Source organism: Molothrus ater, chromosome 1, assembly GCF_012460135.2.
Source record: "Molothrus ater isolate BHLD 08-10-18 breed brown headed cowbird chromosome 1, BPBGC_Mater_1.1, whole genome shotgun sequence".
Classification (NCBI taxonomy): domain Eukaryota; kingdom Metazoa; phylum Chordata; class Aves; order Passeriformes; family Icteridae; genus Molothrus; species Molothrus ater.
Genome location: NC_050478.2, coordinates 39,230,272 through 39,248,715, shown reverse-complemented (window position 1 = coordinate 39,248,715; position 18,444 = coordinate 39,230,272). Strand labels below are relative to the sequence as shown.

The following is an 18,444-nucleotide window of genomic DNA, read 5'->3' as shown; positions in this document are numbered from 1 at the left end:
GGTACCACCCACATCAAGAGCACTCCCTGGAAAATTAGACATGGGGGGATGGTGAGGAAAGACTCATCAAATGGTCATTTAGTGTCAGAACCATTCAAGCTCAAGCAAGAGGCAGCAGAGAGGGAGGGAAGCTTGGGAAAAAAAGGCTAAAAAGGAGAAAAGACCAAATGAAAACAGCCACTACCATCTAATAAAAAATTAATCCTCATAAAAAAGATAGGAATTCATTCACTCCCTCCTGGTTGATTGAAGCATTTGACTCCTTTTCTCACAAACCTCCCCCATGACAACCAAAGCTTTAAACTGCTATTGCCATCTTCCTCCCAGGTTCCCAAACCTCTCTCAGCTGCAAAAGCCCTTACTCAGCTGTGCTTCTGAGCATCTACAACCTCCAGCCTTCCTTTTTCTGCAGCCCAGGCATCATCAATTAACACAAATAATTGCACCAAAATGACAACAAAAAAAAAATGGGTTTTTTGGATGAGGGGAAAGAAAAAAGGATGTATTAAAATACAAGGGATTTTGAAAATATTTAATTTTGGCATCAAAAATCCATTTTGCATCTATGTGATTCAATTTTAACATCTGAATAGTGCATGCATAGTGCATATTCTTAGAGATACACAATGCCACTAAAACAAACACCCAAATTTAAGAAACAACCAACCAGCCAAACCAACCCGGGCCAGTTATGTATCCTTCTGTTTCCCTTGAGCTGCCAGCAGAACAACCAAGCTGCCATGGGATTTAGTGCAGCGAGCTGTGGAAATAAGAAATCAGGCTGTGCCTCACCTAAGCACTGAGGCCACACAATATGAAGAAAAATGCTACGGCTGGAAGTGGTTGTCGGTCAATTACTCACCCTTTAAAATCCTATTATCTTCCAATTCTGCCGAGGAAAAAAAGGCACTGCTGAACACAGAAAGGCAGAACAAACACTATCTTTTTAACCAAATGTGTCCAAAAGAGTTTGTCTCTCCATATGCTGCCAGTCACCCAGCTGAAAAGCTTAGTTCTGACTGGGTGGCTCACAGCACCAAGCGAAGTTAATGGTATTTTAAGAAGAGAGGTGTATGTGGCAATATTTGACTTAAGGCTGTTTAGCACACCGTGGCTATAGAGTAAGCAACAGAGATGAATTCTAGATACAGCAGATAAAAAGAATGCAAAACCTAGCCAAAAGAAAGACTAATGCCTGCCAGGTAAAACGCAAAACTATGTGTCAAGAATAATATTCAGTAATGAGGCAGCAAGACAGATTCGAAATATATTTCCAGCAGAGTGGAGGATCAGTGCTCTTGCCATTACAGAAACCTGCTTGAGTGTCCCCCACATCAGTGTACCCCTTTCACACTGCTAAAGGCACAGATTACCATACACTAAGATTTATCAGGTGCCATTCTGTGCTGGACAAAAAGAATAAACTTTGCTCTGGTTTAAAGAATAAAGCTTTGCTCTGGTTTAAAATGTTATAGATTCTTTAATAAGTTGACCACCAACAAGGTATTCATCCCACAGTCTGAACCCCAAAAATCTTCATAGCATCCCTCCCTGTCCTCATAATTGCATATCAACAACACAAACATTTAACATAACTAAAAGGGGGCCACTGCAGAGGGGCTGAATTTTCCCCTGCCCTGTGGAGATGAGACTGCATCACGCACAGCCTGAAGGGAAGCAAAGGACACCACAGGATCCTGCACAGCTCTCCAGGGCTGGCTGGTCCACAGGACAATGAGAGAAGGAAAACAACTGTGGAAAGGTGTGTGCTTAAAGCTGCTCTTCCCTGGCAATATCGGTGTGAGGGATTATTTCCCAGGGACAGAAGCCCTCTGCTGGTCAACGCTTTTTGTAAGATGATTTACAGCAATTAAACGCACACAGGTTTTAATTTGTCCCTGGTTTTCCTACAAAAGTAAAGCCATGAATGAGAAATGCAGAAGCACTTTCCCTTTGAGGAAAAATCCCCTAACCAGAGTACAGCAATCAAATCTTTTTTATTCTTATTAACTGGGTAACTTCTGTTTGTTATTTCAAAAAAATGCTGTTCACCCCATAGTTAAATAAGTAATCAGTTTCAAAAAGTCTTCATGACTTAAAACAGCGCTGACATCACATATACACTCAACACCTCTTTCACTGTTCACACAAAAATGACATGAGCTATTCAAATAAAACATGTTACTGACATAAGTACTCAACCCTGCAATTTGTTCTCCAGCACATGTATTTAATATTTAAATGCATTAAATTTTTCAAACTTTTAAATATTTAATATTGCTATTACACATCTGAATTGTATTTTAGGTTTTCAATATTATGTATAAGCATAAAAAAGGCATTACCTCACCTTCCCACGAAATGAGAACACTGGTCCTCAAAGTAAAACAAGTCTAGTTTTGGTTTTGACTGTGAGCAGGCCTCCCAGATGCAGTACTGAAATTGGTTAATTGTATTTTTAGGGCTAATTCTATTTTTGGTACCTGTTCATAAGTGGAGTTATTTTCCTGGGAAGGATAGGTAAGTAATATTTTTAGACGCATCTCTCAAAGTTCAGCATAAAGAATTAATTCTTGATTTCCTCAAAATATCAAAGGCTTGTTTCAGCCAAAAAAAAAGCCTCTCTAGACAAGTCAATCTTTGAATACAGAGACTTCATCATGCAAAAAAATACACAAACAGACACAGGATTCCTTGTCTCAACACCACTCTACAGCTCTTATTATTTATTTATTGTTATTACTGATTCAGTCAAGAATCAGCCTTTACAGTCTAGTGCTTTACTCATGCACCAAGAGTAAAGGTTGATCCTGAACCCTCATTGTTTTCATTACAAGCTCAGCATCTAGCACCTAACAAAACTCTGAAAAAAATTTTCATCTTCACATTCCTTAGTCCAAAGCTCTTAGTCCACAATTTTGCAGTTCAGTGCATTTATGGTTGGCGTCTTTAAATCTACTCAAAATAAAGAAACCAAGGGAAATATATAAATAAAAGAGATCAAATCAGGTGCAGTCCAACAGATGCAAATACCAGACAAGTCACTGCTTGGCTGCCAATGTATACTTTGTATGTCAGTCAAAAACTCACATTTATCTACTGTGAGTAGGCAAAATGGAATGTTTATCCAACCAGCTCAAAAATTCTGGTTCAGAGGTACCAAAATTCAGAGGTACCCATGTATCCAAGTTTAGCTAGCAGCCAAATCCTTTTTCTGCAGAAAAAATATGTGAATGAAAACACAACAGGGTTCTCCTAGAGAAGATGCAGTAGTCTGCCCTCAAGATCTGAATGACGTACAATAAAACACCCAGTTCATCAGTCTTGTTAACAAATTATTACAGCTGCAGCCAATAGCCTCATTCATGTGCACTGAATTCAAGTTGCTGATACCTTAAATCTTTTATTTTCTTATTTCTTAGCATCTAACTCTATAACCCTAAGCAAAAAAGCCCTCTCTCCTATGTGTTTCCTGAGTGATTTTCTAGATTTCTTTTTCAATGATAGGGAGAACTTCCATTAATTATATTACAGTGACAACTACTCACATCAAGAGGAGGACTGATTCTTCAGGCTCAACACCCAGCCTTCTTTGAGGAGATCACAGGGAGCAACCACCACGTTGCTGTCCTCCAGACCCCAACCAGGTGAGAAGGAAAATGCTCTGTTCTCCTTGCAGGACAGAAACAGAAGTTATGGGTGCCATCCTAAGATCCAGGCAGGAATTTGCACAAACTCTTTCTGCCTGTTCAGTCCAAGCTTCCCACTCCTCCTTTCCCTCAATGCCCTTGGGTGCTACTGTCCTCCATGTTCCAGAGAAGGAAATGGACACAAAAGATCTTTTAAATAAAGGCATCACACCCACACAGGGTGTGGTTTTACAGAAAAGGGCATTCTCAGACAGTCTGCAAAAGGGCATAACTTCAAAACAACATTTTTAATAATAATTTATAATAATAATCATAGGACAAATCACATCCTGTGGAAAGTAACTTGTACTACATCATATTCTCTCAAGGATACTCTACTTAGCTAACAAAAGAGCTTAAAACTGTAACTGCAATTACAACAACATGTTAATACTTAAAACTCTTTTAACATAGCTCATCATTTGATATTTCTGACAAAGTACTTTCTGGATATACTACAAACATCTTGTGCTGGCTAAAAAGCCAAGCACTATCTCAAAGATTCAAGTTTATGAAAACCAACAGATAACATTTATACTTAATTTTGAAGATTTAAGACAAGACTGATGTTTCCACTTACATTAAAACCACTATTACGGGAACAAAAATGCAGATTTTAGAGCCTGGAGAAGACTGGACATCAGTAAGCCAAGCTCTTGGCAGGACAGTTACAAAGGGTGGAAGTTATTAAAAATAAATTGCTGTAAGCCTTAGTCCTAAATGTATTATGAAGTGTACAGTTTAAGCCATATTTCAGCAGAGCAAATCTCCCTGAACAATGGAAGCTGAGAGCAGCATGCCAAACCTACAGCACTAAGCTAACCAACCCTAAGACAGGCTCTTCAGCCCAACATGGAGCTGCATTAACTTCAAGAAGACTTTAGAGGAGTGAGATGTCCTCAAAGCCTGTACAAGTGGCACAATCTGTCCCTGCAAAGTGCTGACCCAAAGCCCTGGGGCGTTAAAGGATGAGCAATGTGTTGACTATATTAAATTGTTATGGTATTCACATTTAACTACTTTTAAGCAGTAGATGTCAAAGAGAATGAATGCATCAGTGCTGGGGAACCTGGAGCAAGGCATGGTTTGTGGTGACTCTGCAGAGCTGCAATGAGAGCACTAAACTGCAGGGACCAGGACCAACCTCAGCGAGCTCCACAACAGGCACTGAGGGTAAGGCCAGGGAAAGCTGGCACACACATGCATAGACACAGGAGGAAATAAATGATTTCACTAAATGGAGTGACTCACATTGAACAGGCTAAATACAGAAGGAAAAATTATGCATAGATCCATTCTGAAACAAATCAATCACAAATCAATCAAACTGAACATTATTCTCCATAATGTAGAATACGTGCCAGCTGAATAAAACAAAATATAAATACCTATTAAAAAAAGAGAAGTTCAGTCAAAAAGAAAATCATGCCAAGTACCATAAACAGATCAGTGCATTTGACAGCAGCACTAATGGCAGCACTTAAATCAGTTATAATTGTGGGAGCCCAGGTACACCACAGCTCCTGTGGCACAGGGCAGCCAGGGTGTCTCAGTAGGGATTGCGCCAAAACACAGCCCAGCCTTGTCCTGCACACTGGCACCAATGCCACCCATGTGGGCCCCTCTCAAACATGGACCTCGGGTTCAGATTACTACTGCTCCTACTTCATTCATGCTGCCAGGAAGTATAGAGAGAATTCATGTTAAATAGGAATAAAATTCACAACTATTAATGAGGCTAGCAGAACTTAACAGTGCCAAAGCAACACAGGTTTCCTACGGTTCCTCCAAAGTTATTAAGTAATGAGAATTTCCAATCACTTTAAGGTGGATTTCAAGTACCTTGAAATCCACGCTACTGCTCTGTATTTATCCCTCTGGAGTCTATCTCTGCCCCTACACATTTTGGTTTAGCTCAGATGGTGAAGGTCATGCTTGCTTGTGACAATATTTCAAAGCCTAATATTGATTCCACAGGAACGGTGAAGAGGTTTTAAAAAAAGGTGAACTAAGAACCATGTTTAGCAACCTAATTATGGGGCTATCATACATCAGGTTTCTCTATTTTCACATACAGATATTTGATGCAGGTAAAAAAAAGGAGATAGGTGTGCTCTGTTGAGGCTCCAGTGATGCTTTAACTTAGCATAAAGCTGACAGATAGTAATGAAATAAATAAATCTATGTGAGTGGATCTCCTAAGGAACTTAGGTAAATGTATATGAGTGAGTCAACTTGAAGCTGCTGAGACATCTCTGAGCTGCACCACTCAGTCCTGTCATGGTGTCACTCTAGCAAACTATTTTTTCAGCATAGGTGAAAGGAGAAGAGGGAAAAAGGAGATGGAAAAAAGTATAGACAAGCAGGCCAGTGTTAAGAGAGCAACATATTTAGGCGCCTAAAATTTGAGAGTTCAGAACTCATTTTATTTTGTATTCTGATAATTCTCCTTTTTTTTTTTCCTTCAGTCTTAAGACTACACTAATTCATTTTCTCCCCCTACTTCTTCAGTTTCTTTGCCTGCATATCCACCAATTTCTCCTTTACTTCTCCACTTAGGTTTCTCTCCTATTCTCTCCCTTTGTGATTTTTTTCCAAGTCAGTGGCCCTTTCTTATTTTTCTTTTAAAAATTAGATCTTCATTTCATGGTTGCTCTCTCCACTCCCCCCCAAAAAAACCCACCAGAATATGTTCAATAAGTTTCTGTACTAAACCAAATATTTCCTTCATGCAAGAAACATCTTTGAGGGCACCAGCAGTCCTGTTGGTGACAGGACAGCAGTATTACAGCACAGCTAATTAAGTACCTTTTCCTTCAAATTCCATATGGACTCTACTTTTACCATGATTAAGTAAGATTCATCATGGCAATTATCTTCTGGACTATGAACAATATTAAAGTGTAGCACATAATATTTCTATAAAAGCACATTACAAATTGATCCTGAGGGTGGGAGCAGTAATTTTCCTGTCTACACAAACTATCTTTAAGTGCAGTTAAGAAATCATTTCACAGGCTCAAACTATATAATAAGATGAAGGTAATAAGCATGACTGAGACACAGAGGGAACAAATTATCTACTGGCAATATATCCCACAATTGTGACTGGATAAAACTGTTAATCTGCAGCTGAGCAGAAAATGTATAATCTGAAGGGATTTCTTCATTTAAAATAAAACAATCTGCTATCCTTTGATAAAACAGTAAGAACTTTCAGTATTACACAAACTACAGTAAACAGCACAATAGGACACACATCCAACAGAAAAAGAAGTTAAAAAGTTACTCAGTATCTCCAGCATTAAAAAGTTCCTTTAGGTGACTAGAGAATACAAGCTAATAAACATCTGGTATCGTGAAGATTCCTCTCCTGCTCACGCATACCTTTCTGCTGATACAAGAATCCAGAGCTTTTTTCCTATTACTCCCTCCTGTCTTACTTGTACTAACCATCTCAGCTGTTACATTGAATTAATAATTTGGTTGTAAAACCAAAAAATTCTTTCATATGAAGCAGCTACTCAAAGTTCACTCACAAACCATGGGTGCCTTTTCACATGAAGTTAAATGATTCTCATCTTTCATAGACAAAGCATCTGAGATTTAACTATGCAGAGTAATCTTTCAACACAATTATTACTAATTGCTTCTTGTGATTCCATTTTCCAAACGTGTTCTGACAAGAAATACAGAAAGTAGTGTAGGTGAGGTCTTAAAAGTGAAAGTCAAAAGTAATATTATAATTTTAAAACCAACTTTTTAATACATTAAATTAGAAAAACCTTTCTGTACTTAAGCAGACAAGCAACATAAAACAATTTAGATCGTGCTGAAGTTTATCTCTACACACAAGAGGAAAATAGAGTATATGATTCCAGCATAGAAAGTACAGACACAGCCATTAAAATTGTAAATGTCTCCATTTACAGTCCCACAGGGAAGCCCTCCACAGAAACACCCCTGGAAGAGCAGAGCAGGGCAGAGTTTTTGGTTTTCTCCTGCCGCTCGCAGACGCGGACGCTGCACTGCACAGGCACAAGTACAAACATCAAACTGGGCTGCTGCACACTGCAGGCACTGACTGCAGTGCAAGACAGCCACATCTTGCTGAGGGGAAAACAGGCCAAGCAATTAAATATGCATCAGCATTAAAGCTAAATAGACAGAAATAGCTTACAGACATAATTCTGGCTTACCAGCTCGGCATGCATAACCTGCATACATATTTCATTTTTAACTATGAAGACAAAACTTTTGTACAGTATACTTTCTGTGACACTGTCTTTACTATTCTATGCATCACTGAGACTTGGAGCAAAAAAAAAAAATTACAGTGTTAGTACAAACTAAGCTTTTTTTACACTGAAAACTTATTCAAGGTATAATTGACTTTAGAGATAATACCTGTCCAGTTAACATTAATAACAAGTATCTCATAAAATTTCTTCCTTGGTGCTTAAGCCTCCAGTATACAGCTCTGACCTTCCAACTCTCTTTTATTCCTTTACCTTTTTTTCTTTCCGTTAATTCCCAATAATATAACCCATAATAACATGAATTCATAATAAAAGGCAGGCCTGTGAGCCATTCTGCCTCAGAGCAACATCCACAGCACACACAAAAAAAAAAAAAAAAAAGGGCAGAAACATTCAGCTACAGCCACACATTTAGTGCTTACTTCCAACAGCAAAACGAGGCTATCTGCATCCCACATTTCATATGACTTAATATATAATGAATCTCTGGCACATCCATAGGTACAAAAAGGAAATTCTTTCTTTCCTGCACTATGGTAGCTCAGAGTAGTTTGCCATACCCTTCAAAGTGTCAGCAACCTCTTATAGAGAGATAAAGACAATGGATAGCCCTACCAAGCTGCTAACATCTGTTCAAAACCTGCAGCTTCTCTTTTCTTCTTCCAGCACTTACCCAAGCTAGCATGCACTTGCATAAGTCTTTAAAGCACTGAACATTTAAGCATGTCACAATTCTATGATGTCTCATTTATATAATTAGTTCTAACATATGGCCCACAATCAGAGTGGGAAATCTAAAATATTCTTTGGGAAGCTGTCAAACCTGAAGGGATATATTTTTCACTAAGTGAAAAGAATTAAATATGCAAATTCTGCTTACAATAGGGATAGGGAGGAAATAGAAATCTAGCCCAAAAGGCATGCCTGCTCGTTGCATCAAACATGGGTTATTATACTCTGTACCTGTCAGAGGCAGCTCAAATCAGAATATACAGTGACATGCAGAGAAGCTCTGAAGCCACCAGGATTTTAGCAGCGCTGTGGAAAACCATACAGTAGATAAAACCAAACCCCACTGTGAAAATGCCAGCTATAATTAACACACTGGGCTGAATATGGATTCAAGGCAGATTGTGTGAATCCACATCCTTTTCAGAGCTACAGCTGTCCCCTGGACTGGGACACCTCTGTAACATCTGCAGCAAGTAACACACCATGTGCTAGCAGGCACCACTTTCCTGCAGGCTCACTCCAATTCCCCCTTCAGACACAAAAGCCCAACAACTCTAAAAACCTCTGGACTAAAATTTAATTCTCCTTCACTTGTTTCTGACCAGGAAAGCTGGATGTGTTTCAATTGTGGCACCACTGTGAGCAGTGGCAGTAGGCATCCCCCTCCCACCAGTGGGATTGTCCAGCTTGGAGAGAACCATAGCCAGCATCCACGTCCTGACAATAGATTATCTCACTTCCCTGAGGCCCCTTCAGGATCAACAGTTGCACCTGCTACTTATCAATGAATTGTTAATTAATCAGTTGGACAGATTCAGGTGAGAAACTCCTGGAAATGCACAGAAGAGGACCCAGGGTCAATAACAGAGCACCAGGAGGGTTCCCACAGCATCCAACTTCCCTTGGAAGTTCAACTGGCTTTCCCACACATCAAAGGAAAGGGAATAAACTGCAGCAAAAATAGACAGTCTATATATGCATCTAATAATTTTGCTCTTCAGTACAGCATTATTTAGCATGGAAAAAGAAAAATCCAAAATCATCAATGATCCCACTGTAAGGAAATAACATGCTCCAAAATAGTAATCATTCACTTCAGAATAAGCACTGAAATACCGAACCAGCTATACATTTGTCAAACAGTTGGTAGGAAAGTCAAATCTCTTCAGTAAAACCCTTTCCTAAAGGCAACTTGAGCAATGTAAAAGCTCAGTAATTTGTCTGAATAAAATCCTGCACCCTGTGGTTAAGAACCTGCCAAGCAAGCCAAATACACTAAACAAGCAGAGCTGGCATTTGACATGTCTCTTAAGAGTGAGCTGTGACAAGTTACTAATGATCTCACTTAGAAAGCAACTAATAGTGTGCTGTAAAAGGTATAAAGCATGCAGAAACCTAGTAATAAGGACCAAATGCTGACTTGAGATAAACAGCTAAAACTATTTTCAGTGAATGACACTGCTCAGTTCAGCTCTAAGCCTGTCCCTCCAAACGTTCTGCACCTTTTTGTTGTTAGGTGGATTCATCCCTAACAACACTCTAGGCCTAAAATAGTGCTCTATATGTGTGAACAGCAGTATGTTGACATAAAATTTGTTTTAAATCTTAGAGTGAGCCCCAAACGTGCCACATTTGCCTACAGTAAGAGCTTCACAAAGCTGGAAAACTGGCAGTTGTGAAAAGGAATTAGAAGTGTTAACAGGTACAGAAAAAAACATAACCATTGCACTCCATGTAATGCCAAAAAAAAAAGCCCATGAGAAAGGAGATCACCAAGGGAGGAACCATTTGGACTAGAGACAAGTTTGTAAAGCCATCATTAGTGACTTTCATTAGTGAGTGCAGGCATTTCCACTGCCAGGAAAAAAAAAAAAAAAAACAACCCAAACAAACAGAAAAAAGCCATCTAGAGATGAGAATAAGAAGACCCATGCAATGCAAAGAGTTATCCTCTGCAAGAAAGCATATGGGGCCTTCCTCATTATTTTAACTATATTCAAGTTACAATTTAATTTACATTTTTCTTGCAGCTCATTGAAAATGCTGTCTGAACCATCTCTCCCAATTTTCACAGGTAGAAGGAGAAATCAGTACTAAGTTGATGTCTTGTTCAGATAACTCAATTTTTCTAAAATTACTACCACTTCTGGTTCTCTAAGTGTTATACTACAACCAAAGATGGAAGCTGGTTTGCTGTGACAGGAAATGAAACAGACCCAAAGTGTTCATATTTGAACTCAATTGCTGAATGCGAGCAAGTGCATGGTAAGGTGATGCAACCTGACACAGTACTTTCAACCTTGCATTTTCCTGGTGTGTGCCTGTCAAAAAGGATCCTTTTCCTTTCCTTCCCAGTCCTTTCCCTCCCCCAGTTTCAGTTCTTGACTTTTGTGTCTTAGGTTGCTTGGCATTAATTACCATTAGTAAAAGGAAGAGTACATAAGGAGCCAAACATCCAATGTATCATATTTTTGATACTTATTTCAGTTCTTTCAGGCATTTTTTTCCCTGTATTCGTGCAGCACAGATTGCCTCTGCTAGAAGAGGAGAGTTAATGGACAATCAGGAAGGCATGGTGAACCAAGGTCACAGAATTAAATATTATTTAAGAGCACAATATGCAGTGACACAAATTACATTTTTGCAGGGAAACAGCAATATTAGCCTCAGAGCAAATGAATGATGTGCCTCCTTCCCACTGTTAAACTGTTCTTTAATAGAGACAAAGCATGAAAAAGGATGCAAATACTTTTAAACACAAAGGAGATTACAACCTAAGACCTTAAGCCAAATCTTTACTTGTATTAATAAGGCTGCTTTACATCACTGCAGTAGAAGAAAGGGATCCTTAAGACCTTTACACTGTCAAGGCACCAAGACTAGAAAAAAACACCTTTAACATAAATGAAATAATCAGACCTAGCCAGATTCAAATCTAGGGAAAATAACATACATTGTTTACACAATAACAATATGCATAATAATACTATATTACATATTATATTATATAACATGTTCTAGATATATTATTTAGAAGTAGGGCATGCAGGTAATTACTCTCTTTGTTCCTCCCTTAACGCATGAAGAGGAAACAATTTTTTTCAGATTTGTCTTAAAACCTGAAGGCCAGAACTATCAGTAGCCATGGATTCTGATGCCTTAAGCTACTTAAGAGAAACACATAAAATTAAGTTTCTGTGCTTTCAAATATAGCACTAAAAGCTAAAAGAGCTTGTTCAGTTGAGTTAGCTTGCTCCTTCTGATCTTAGCAGCCTTTCAATTCCTTGTATTGATCATTATTTTACACCTAAAGACTGTTCACATATTTGACATGGAAGCTTCAAGTCATTTCGGCATGGCCCAGCCAACACAACCAATATTTAATCAGTTGTGTTACTGCTTATTTAAAAAATGTACAAGGTAACTCCCCCAATCACATAAATCATTACATAAATTCTTCCCATTTAGAGAAGCACAAAGCATTCTCCAAAAGAGGTTAAAATTTAACTTTAAACACCCTACTAGATATCACAAAAAATATGTTTCCACTAATAGTTACAAAGGACTATTACAGATAACTGTAGTGAGATTATGGTAATTCAAAGATACCAGTCAGTGTAAATAGAAGCTTGGTTTTAACATCAGCAACAGCAACAAAAGAAAAAACAAGCATTTTTCAATGACAAATGTTAATGTTGACATTCTCAGGAAACTTGGAGGGTATTCTTTGTAACTGAAAACAATTTTGGACCCTCATTTCCAGAAGTGTACTTTACTCCCATAGCATTCCAAAGGCCTATAAAACTTCATTTTACATTGATGACTTCTAGACAAGAAACCAAAGCCAACTGAAAATGTGCCTGAAAATAACCAAGTGGCCAAAATCAAATTAATTTTTGTAAGGCCTTCCATTTTTAGTAAGGTGAGTTATTAATAACAAGAAAGCAAGTAAATTCTATGTACATTTTATGCAACACAGAGTTTCCAGTGGGTGGAAGCACATAGTCAAATGTAATGTCAGTAAAATAATATGCAACAAAAATATTCATGGGCTCCCAAAAGCAAACAAAACAAAACAAAACAAACAAACAAAAAAAAAAAAAAAAACAAAAAAAAAAACAAAACAAAACAAAAGCTCCCATAACTATCCCTTTGTCTTCACTTGGGCACTTTCCTCCCTTTTTCATGCTTCCATTGTGCTCTTTTCAGAGAAGTTGTATTAAGGAGGCTTTCTAGTCTTGGAGCACTCTGTCACAAAAAATCACTTTAACGTGGCCAGAACCAGTAAAGCACCTAAACAGTCATGGCTAAGTCCTTGATAAGTTCTGTTAAAACCAATGAGGAATGAGTGAGCTTAAAATTAGTTTCTTGTGTAAATGCTCCAGAACAGGGCTGCAATTTCATCTCTTTCCAGTTTATCAGGCAATACCTGCTTCTGGCATAACATACCCGATACCTGCACCAAACAGTCTAAGTAGTAATGTCTTTCACTAAAACTTCCTCAAAAAAGGGGGGAAAAGTGCTCTCCCCCATATCTTCAGTAATTTTATCTTTGAGAAAAATTTAAACTCTTGAAGGGGAAGCTCTCAGCAATTTGCCTTTCTTTAAAAAATTTACATGCCAATAAAAATTATTTAAAATTAATTTCTGTCTGATGAGAAAAAGATGATCTGAAGATCATCTCACAGCACTCATCAGGAACACGTGTCAAGTACCTCTTCATGCCCTGCTGTATTTGCAATACCTCTGAAGCCCAACCCTTGCTATTCTTCCAGTCTGGCAGCTGGAAGGGCAGGTCAAAGTAACAAATGCTGGAGAACTAGCCAGCTAAAACATCCAGTGCTTGAGCCTGTAAAGAAGCAGCCCAGCACATCATCTTTCCCAGAGTTTCTGGCCCATCTGATCAAACACAGCTGAATTTCAGAAGTCTCACTGAATGCAGCAGTACAAAACAGTATCCCTTGGAAATACAATGATCCAAGAAGTAAGATTATTTATCATTGTGCTTTACAAAAGGAAGATTTTCGGGAAGCAGCAGGAGGCTTTCTGTATAAAAAAAAATCTTTCTTGATTGGCTCTTTGATATTAACAAAGGACTCTATTTCATCGTCAGTGTGAGCACATAGCTTCCCATTAAGCTAAAAGAAGTTGCACATGCACACAGGAGAATTTACAGCATCAACTCTTGCAATAGCATCCTTCAGTTTTCACAGGACTCCACCTATGGTCACCTCCTGAAGGGAAAAACACCTGGCATTTTGAAGCTAAAGGCAGGCACTGTATTTGAAGGATGGAAAATCATGAAGCTGCTAAAGCTGATCAGCCCCAGGGTCTCAGTGCAGGCAACCTTCTGTGCAGTAAGGTATATTTTCTATTTATTCATAAGCACATGCAAAGGAAAAAGAGGCACGTAAATGGAGTCAGACTTTGACTTCATACATGAGCTGAAAACCCAGTCCTTGCACTGAATAAGCAGAGGAATTCAGTATCAGCTAATTTCTACTAATATTGAAGAAGAAAACAGTACATGTGTTTAAGTAGGGCTGGCTGTGCAGCAATAGTTTCACCTTGTATAAATGTGAGATGTTCCAACACTAAAAAAGCTACAACCTTGCTACAGTGATAAAATTCTACAAAGCAATTATGGGCAGCATTATGCTCAGGGAGGTCACACACCTCCACTTCCATACTGCACAAATTTCCAAACCAGTTTTTTAGTATAATCAGGTGCTTGTGACTCCACTGCTTTTCCCTCACAAAAAAAAAAAAAAAAGAAAAAAGAAAAAATCACATGCTTCTGTACTAGGATTGCATTTTCCAAATAAAGCGAGTTGTGGCTGAAATGCTGATTACCCAGAAGAAATCCTAACAAAAGCAAATGTCATAAACTATAACTATACACTACACAATATATGCACTTTCTCTGGCCACGAGAACAGGAATGTCTTTGGAGTCCCATTACATATAGGAAGAATAAGATATTTATGAATGGGCAGTAGCTGCTTGTGCTCATTGTCCTGGGAGAAGCATATATATTCATAACAGCTAGTGGACTTGAATAAGTTCCATGTATTTATTTTGTTTCAGAAGAATACAGAAGCTACACGACAGTCCAGGATTTAAGACTCATCCAAACCACTGTCAGTTTTCCTGTGAAGGGAAAAAATAATCCATAGTCAGTTAATACATAAAAGTACTCACTCCATCCTGGAACACACTTTTGACAACTGTGTAGTGAATCCTTCATGGAACATACTATTTGGTATACTCAAAATCTGTTTTTCTGGAGGGCACTTCCATGAATACACTCTCAATTACATAAATAATGTATCACTAGATATTTGAGAGGCTTTCATTATTCAGAAATAAGTCTTCTTCTGTGAATAAGCACTTCAAAAACATAATCTTTTTTTCTTTTGCCATTTCTCCCCTTTTGAATTACTAGAAGCTTGAGACTTAGGTATTCACAGAAGAGTTACATACTTTCTCTGCCCTGCAGTTGCATAAAAAATAAGAATTCCAAAAAAGATAGAAAGGAAAAAAACAACTGAAAACAGTCAAAATAGAAAGTCAGACACAGGAGAGCTGTGGTCTATCAATGTAACCTTTGGTCCTAACAGTGCCTACAGTACCACAGAAAAGGAGGGCATTCTATAAGGCACAAGTACAGAATAACTTGCCCATAGTACACTTGAGAATTTTTTCCATGTAACTATGCTTTAAATCACTGTGGTGGGATACTCACCCTAACTTCTGTTACTGTATCTATTCTTATTAGCCATGTAAATGTCAGTTTTCCTTTTTGAATTTATGCATTCAGACCAACATATCTAGTTTGTCACAACTCCCAAAGTTAATTATGCATTGTATAAAAAACGCCCACCCTGTTTAAATCAGTTATCTCCATTTACTGCCTTTCAGTGTAGTTCTTTGTTCTTGCTGTAAGTTAAAGTGCATGATTTATTTATACACACCCCCCCACTGACTGCTCATCCTCTAACTTAACTATGTTGCTTTTATTTCTTTCAGTACCTTGACACAAGAAATTCCTTCTAATGTCACAAAGCACTTCTGCCCATCCTGCAGTTCTTCTCTATTTTCATTCTATTTTCTTAAAAGTGATTCACAACAAAACAAATAATCTCTGTTATAAAGCAACATTGTTATAAAAAAAGCAATAACTACTAACTAGAAAATACTGTCATTGTTTTATAAATTTTTTTGTTAATTTCACCTTCTTTTTATTTGGGTTTTTTCCTAGAGAGACAGACAACAGCCTAACTTGCCAGCTTTTTAATTGCAGCAAATGTAGTCAATTTAATATTCAGCAACATGCAATTAGGTCAAATTATGTATTCAGAAGTTTTTACTTGGATTTGTTAGCTGCAAAATTTCATTGGCCACCACAGTGCCTGCTCCCTATGATTTGCTAGATATTGCCCTAGTGTTCCTCACCCTTCCTCCAACTCATTTTCTATCATCCACAAATTATACCTTCCCTTTATTCATCTTTTGAATTGCTAAATAAAAGCAGTATTAGTAACATTCACCCTGCTACTCGTATTTCTACATCTTCCCATTAATGATGTCCAAGTTCCAAGTGTCCATGTGGCTCTGAGCATGGCACACACCCTAGAAGACAGCAAAACTTTTGAATTGCACTGTACCACAACTCCTGCAGAAGGAGGAGTTCCACTAAGTCTGCCTCATGCTCCTCCATTCCATATTCTGAAATGTTTCTTACAGGAGAGCAGTTTTGGGTAAAAACTTTTTCAAAGTCTAGAGGAAAAAAAATTACCCTTTAATGTCTCCTGACACAAAACAGTAGTCTGGATTAGTTTTAGCTGTACCTGTACCTACTTCATTAGGCCTAGTTGTAGAAAGACATAACAATCTATTATATTCTATCATGTTATGCGCCTTTCTTTGCCATTCTTCCCAGGAGAATCCTACTCTGAACTGAGAAAAGGGCCACAGACATCCTGTGATCCAGCACACCCTTTCAATAGGCAGCAATACAACCAAGGAAAGTAGAGGTTATGCTTTGATATGAAACATCAAATTCTTACAATATTTCACTAAGCCTGTCTGGATGCTGCTTCCACCACCGATACATTTTCTTTCTTCTCAGTCCTTAGTTGGGCAAACCAAAAGTGGGGCAACAAGACAGCTTAAAATACTACATACAAATGAAGTTCACTCCTTTTGTTGAAAAGCCATTTGTCCCAAAAGGCATTCTTCTAACCTCAAAAGCCTGCAAACAGCAATGCTTCTGAGAGCTCACATGCATCCCACACAAACAGGTATCCATTTAAATGTCAGCTCACAAAGGCACCTAAGATTGTAAAGAAAGCACTTCCATTCCCAGGATTTCAGCAGGTTCTTTGGTACACTAAGCTGTTATCAGCCTACAGTCACATATTGCTCCATTGGGTCAGACACAATTTTATAGCAGCAAGTGCTACATTTACACTCCATTCTCACTGCTTTTCTTTGTCTCTTTTTGAGGAGGGAATTTCTTCCATGTTTTCACAAACAGCTTGTCCTCGGTTATTTTAGCTACTGTGTGTCCGTCTACAATCACCAGAATCAATTATTCAGAAATACTTCTATAGGAATCTTTTTCTTCTAAAAGCACAGCATCATAAGTTCATTTCTATCTTACAGCCTTCTAAATCTAAAATAGCTTTAAGCTATAAGCACAGCTATAAGCCCAGCATCTGAATACATCCTAGGAGGAAATACATTTCACCTCTCTAGTACTTATTATCAGCAAGAGCTTTAAAGCATCACAAGTGTAGGCAGCAAACCACAAACATTACTGAAACTGAGAAGCAAAGCCATCCGGTAACTTAAAATGCAGACTGTGCAATCATAAAACACTTAAGGGAAGAAATTCTGAATTGAATATTTTAGAAAAAGAATGGTACATTATTTCATTTCTAGAGTGGATCAATATAGTAAAAACTGGATGTAAAAGTCACATTGCCTGCAAATATGTAGCTTCCTTTCTTCCTTGAACTGTCACTTTACAAACATAGATTGGTCTTTCAGACTTCATCTAGTGAAATGCCATCTCTCTGCCAGTCTTGGTCTACAGTTTTTATTGTGCTGCTACAACTTAACATTCACATCCTTAAATATTAAGTTTATCAGCCCTGTGACTGCAAAGTAACAATCTTAAAATGCATGACCCTTATGAACTAATAAAAATCAGAAAACAAATAACAGAACAAATACAGCCTTTTAACTTATTCTCAACTTAAAAGTACTTGGAGACTAAAATAACTGTATTTTTAATTCTCTGGAGAGAATAAGGAAGTCATAGTGCATCTGATTCTTGAACATCATTGTTGGAATTTATGCAGAAAAATAATGGTTCCTTTTTCCTGCTATCTGCTAAATACAAAATGTGAATTATCTAAGCCCATGTGAATCTTCTGAAAGATGGACCTTAACCAAAAGTCTCCCTAAGTCTTCTTAATAACACTTGATACAAATTGTTCACAAGGATGTGGATCAGGTTTTCCAGCTGCCCTCCCAGGAAGCTGTTGTATCACAGGTTTGAAATTGTTCAGGACAGAGATACTGATTCTTCACAGACTGTTTTCTAAGGACTTACTGTAATACAGTTCTGATCAGATTGAGACAAGCAAACAGTTCCCTCTCCTTCAGCAGTAACAGAGGTTAAAAACTCATCCCCAAGTTCTCTAAAGAGTGTACAATATGGTATTGAACAGATCATTTCATTCGTCATTACTCAA

The 18,444-nt window shown here is 38.0% G+C and overlaps 1 protein-coding gene across 7 annotated transcripts in view; it reads right to left on the bottom strand.

Annotated features, from left to right (window-relative positions):
- The window catches only part of RARB (retinoic acid receptor beta), a 311,733-nt gene that overhangs the window by 279,796 nt on the left and 13,493 nt on the right, over positions 1-18,444 (bottom strand). The window contains exon 1 of one of the 7 annotated variants that reach the window (XM_036379265.2): positions 3,549-3,567. The exons of the other annotated variants lie outside the window; for them this stretch is intronic. The gene's annotated coding sequence lies outside the window, so the exon portion shown is untranslated. Of the gene's footprint in view, positions 1-3,548; positions 3,568-18,444 lie in introns of those variants that run through there. 7 annotated transcript variants of the gene reach the window in all.